This window comes from Haliotis rubra, unplaced genomic scaffold, assembly GCF_003918875.1.
Source record: "Haliotis rubra isolate DU_JTF1 unplaced genomic scaffold, ASM391887v1 Scf25, whole genome shotgun sequence".
Taxonomy (NCBI): Eukaryota; Metazoa; Mollusca; class Gastropoda; order Lepetellida; family Haliotidae; genus Haliotis; species Haliotis rubra.
In genome coordinates, this window is record NW_025766558.1 from 47,693 (window position 1) to 52,750 (window position 5,058).

A 5,058-nucleotide genomic window follows, 5' to 3' on the forward strand; every position below is an offset into this window, starting at 1 on the left:
AATTATCTCCCTTTGGCCATCACCGAAACACGTTCCACAATAATTGAGATGTAGGAGATAAGGGATAGGCCATGAAAGAATGACAGAGGTGAACGGAAGGACCTGAAATAGAGAGGGTTTTTCATTTAAACATATTTTATTCAGTGAAGAAAAGGATTAGGAACAAGTTATAGTGAGTGTTTGGGAGGTAAATGAAAGGACCTGAAATAGTGAGCGTTAGGGAGGTAAATGGAAGGGTCTGAAATAGTGAGGGTTGGGAGGTGAATGGTAAGGCCAGAAATAGTGAGTGTTTGGGAGGTATATGAAAGGACCTGAAATAGTGAGGGTTGGGAGATGAATTGAAAGACCTGAAATAGTGAGGGCTGTGATATGAATGGAAGTACCTGAAATAGTGAGGGTGCGGAGGTGTTAAGGACCTGAAATAGTGAGTGGGAGGTGAATGGAAGGACCTAAACTAGTGAGTGTTTGGGAGGTAAATAGAAGGACCTCACACAGTGAGTGTTTTGGAGGTGAATGAAATGACCTGAAATAGTGTTTGGGAGGTAAATGGAAGGACCTGAAATAGTGAGTGTTAGGGAGGTGAATGGAAGGGCCTGAAATAGTGAGTGTTTGGGAGGTGAATGGAAGGACCTGAAATAGTGAGTGTTTGGGAGGTAAATGAAAGGACCTGAAATAGTGAGTGTTTGGGAGGTAAATGAAAGGACCTGAAATAGTGAGTGTTAGGGAGGTAAATGGAAGGACCTGAAATAGTGAGGTTTGGGAGGTGAATGGAAGGAGCCTGAAATAGTGAGGGTTGGGAGGTGAATGGAAAGGCCTGAAATAGTGAGTGTTTGGGAGGTAAATGAAAGGACCTGAAATAGTGAGTGTTTGGGAGGTGAAATGGAAGGGCCTGAAATAGTGAGGGTTGGGAGGTGTTAAAGGCCTGAAATAGTGAGGGTTGGGAGGTGAATGGAAGGGCCTGAAATAGTGAGTGTTTGGGAGGTAAATGAAAGGACCTGAAATAGTGAGTGTTTGGGAGGTAAATGGAAGGGCCTGAAATAGTGAGGGTTGGGAGGTGTTAAGGGCCTGAAATAGTGAGGGTTTGGGAGGTGAATGGAAGGACCTGAAATAGTGAGGTTTGGGAGGTAAATGAAAGGACCTGAAATAGTGAGTGTTTGGGAGGTAAATGGAAGTGCCTGAAATAGTGAGGGTTGGGAGGTGAATGGAAGAGCCTGAAATAGTGAGGGTTGGGAGGTGAATGGAAGGGCCTGAAATAGTGAGTGTTTGGGAGGTAAATGAAAGGACCTGAAATAGTGAGTGTTTGGGAGGAAAATGGAAGGACCTGAAATAGTGAGGGTTGGGAGGTGTTAAAGGCCTGAAATAGTGAGGGTTGGGAGATGAATGGAAGGGCCTGAAATAGTGAGTGTTTGGGAGGTAAATGAAAGGACCTGAAATAGTGAGTGTTTGGGAGGTGAATGGAAGGACCTGAAATAGTGAGGGTTGGGAGGTGAATGGTAAGGGCCAGAAATAGTGAGTGTTTGGGAGGTGAATGGAAGGACCTGAAATAGTGAGTGCTTGGGAGGTGAATGGAAGGACCTGAAATAGTGAGGAGTGAAATAGTGAGAGGTTTGGGAGGGACCTGAAAAGGACCTGAAATAGAGTGAGGGAGGAGGTAAATGAAAGGACCTGAAATAAAGTGAGTGTTGGGAGGTGAATGGAAGGAGCCTGAAATAGTGAGTGTTTGGGAGGTAAATGAAAGGACCTGAAATAGTGAGTGTTTGGGAGGTGAATGGAAGGACCTGAAATAGTGAGTGTTTGGGAGGTAAATGAAAGGACCTGAAATAGTGAGTGTTTGGGAGGTAAATGAAAGGACCTGAAATAGTGAGTGTTTGGGAGGTGAATGGAAGAGCCTGAAATAGTGAGTGTTTGGGAGGTAAATGAAAGGACCTGAAATAGTGAGCGTTAGGGAGGTAAATGGAAGGGTCTGAAATAGTGAGGGTTGGGAGGTGAATGGAAGAGCCTGAAATACTGTGTGTTTGGGAGGTAAATGGAAGGACCTGAAATAGTGAGGGTTGGGAGGTGAATGAAAGGGCCTGAAATAGTGAGGGTTGGGAGGTGGATGGAAGGACCTGAAATAGTGTGGGTGTGTAAACAGGGATCACTGACTACAACCAGTACAATCGTCCACCCTCGACCAGGGGTCATTAACTACAGACCCCAACTTTGACTATACTCTCACAGGGGATATAGATCCTAGAAGGCAACAGAATAACTTCATCCCTCAGCAAGACACTCTCTCAAGTAACATTACATACTGGAACCACAGACCGCCTCAGACATGCAGACAGCAAGACGCTCCCTCAAGTAACATTACATACTGGAACCACAGACCGCCTCAGACATGCAGACAGCAAGACACTCCCTCAAGTAACGTTACATACTGGAACCCCAGACCGCCTCAGACATGCAGACAGCAAGACACTCCCTCAAGTAACGTTACATACTGGAACCCCAGACCGCTGCAGACATGCAGATCAGCAAGACACTCCCACAAGTAACGTTACATACTCCCACAAGGAACATACTGGAACCAGACCGCCTCAGACATGCAGACAGCAAGACACTCCCTCAAGTAACGTTACATACTGGAACCACAGACCGCCTCAGACATGCAGACAGCAAGACACTCCCACAAGTAACGTTACATACTGGAACCACAGACTGCCTCAGACATGCAGACAGCAAGACACTCCCACAAGTAACGTTACATACTGGAACCACAGACTGCCTCCTTCTAATCGTTACTCGGGCTTTCAGTCATTGGCTGACCGTGTTAGGACCAGACAGACTATGTTAGGACCAGACAGACTATGTTAGGACCAGACAGACTATGTTAGGATGTTAGGACCAGATTGTTACCTTTGTTAACATTGTGTGTTCAATGATTGATTGCTGTAGATGCAACCTGGATGTTAACTACAGGCGATGATTAACAATTCCACTCATTCAAGTCATTTTAATTATGGTTGAATGAATTATTTTCAAACTGGTGTGCACAGATATCAAGTGACTACACAGACAGGCAGAATTTACCCTTCATTCGTTTCCACTAACGCTATTATATGAATAATACGTGTAACAGAGCAGATATATATATGTGTATGTGGCAGAGGCATGTTCATTGGGAGGGGAATATTGGCATACCCCGTGTAACTTGGGAGACTGAGTTCCTGGATCCGGTAGAAAGGGTGAAGTCAGTCAATCTAAGGCTCACAAAAAGGCGGGAATACCTCTGCCTCTATTTCCCGCCTCAGTGTTCTCATTGTGAAAAGCGACAGGAAAACGAGGTGCCCTTTCAAAAAGCTATGTGCAGCACGCGCCCAGACGCTGTCATGCATACTTACGCGACTTGCATTTTAATTACAGGTAAATACGTACGCTGGGACGAATTGTCCGAATATTCTTGTCAAATATATTCCTTGTCAAAAATTGAAGCGCTTTAGCAAACACCTGTAATTGAGTGCCCACATGAAAGGCGAGCAGGTGAGACAGACAGGTGTTGGGGTGACACCACACTGCGTTCATGAACTGTGATCTACATCTGTGGTTGTAGCCTGAGATAGAGTGACTGAAGCCAGCCGCATCATTGAGAGTAAAGTAATCATATGATCCAGGAGGTGTTATACAGGCGTGCTACAGTCATCAGGGGGACAACTTCATTGCCAGGAATTAGAGCATTCAGTCTCGTTCCATGTCTTAGTGCTCGTGTGAGTCCTGTGTGCATGTAGTCAGTGTTTCGTTACAGGAAACTGTTTATTGACAGATTGTATACATTTCCTGCCTCACCAAACATCGCGGCTGCATTTCCTTGTGACAGCGGCTTATTCTCCCTATCTGAATTAAGATCCTCAGCTTGTAGTTGCCCGTTTAGACGTTGCGCCGGTAAACGATGTAGCTGGTGGCATTATTGGGCACGTGTCGTAGAGACGACTAACGGGCTCGGGTGGTGAAGGATGGTTGTTTTATTTCAGTCACTTGATTGTCTGGTCCAGACTCAATTATTTACAGACTTTCAATGGTCTGTTTATAATCCATAAATGCTTTCAGGGATATATTATCTTACACCTGAAAGGCTTTCTGAAAGAACGCTATTTCAAATGTTAAATGTTACAAGATGTTTCTGTTTTCAAAACTGCACAAGGAGAACGATAAGGTGTTTAAGTAAGTACTGCCGTGTGGGTGGACATCGTCTTGTGTGCTCTGGCAGACAAAGACTACTCTGGTCCCTGAGCATGTGTAATTTTGATAGAAAAGGGCACCGGAGGAAGCTTACTTCATTGAGGGGTTTTGCATCACAGAAGGGGCTGGCTGGCTGGGGAAGTACAGTGGTTCAGGGACTGAGAGACTATGACAGCCTGTGCGCTGACATCTCTGCACGGGATCCATGCAAGGTGCACCGACCCGGAAAGGTCAGCCCCAGTCAGACAGATTATTGCTGTGGTCGACCGCTCAGGGATTCACTCTATATGATAATGATAAGGATATTATGCGAGAGCTGGGGTCACATAGACTGAAGTCCGAGGATACCAAGGTCCGGATAGGACTTCCCCTAACAGAACACATCACTCCACAGATTGTAGGAGATCACGTGGCCTAACGTCAAGTGTGGAATAACACGATGGTGTCCAACCGGTCATTTGGAAGTCTGCAAGAAAACGACTGTCCAATCAGATTGCTTGTAACGAGAAAATAGCAGGATGAACATGCCGTTATACATGTACAGTGTACCGTATATATACTGGGTATTGTGTGTCCAACTTCGTGGTGGATGTAAAGAATAACCAATCAACGAGTACGTCATGAGGCAGGACATGGTGGTCCTTGAGCTGAGGCGATCTTAGACGCAGGTTTCCATGGATATCTCAGCTCCAGCTACTGACTTGTCTGAGGGTCGGAGACGTGTCTGTGTGGAGGTATTGGTGCGTGGTGCTGCCATTGTCCCAGTGCCCGCCCCTCCCCACACAGCGGGCACTTGAAGGACGTTGTATACAGAGTGGGGCTTTATAATCCTCCACCAAA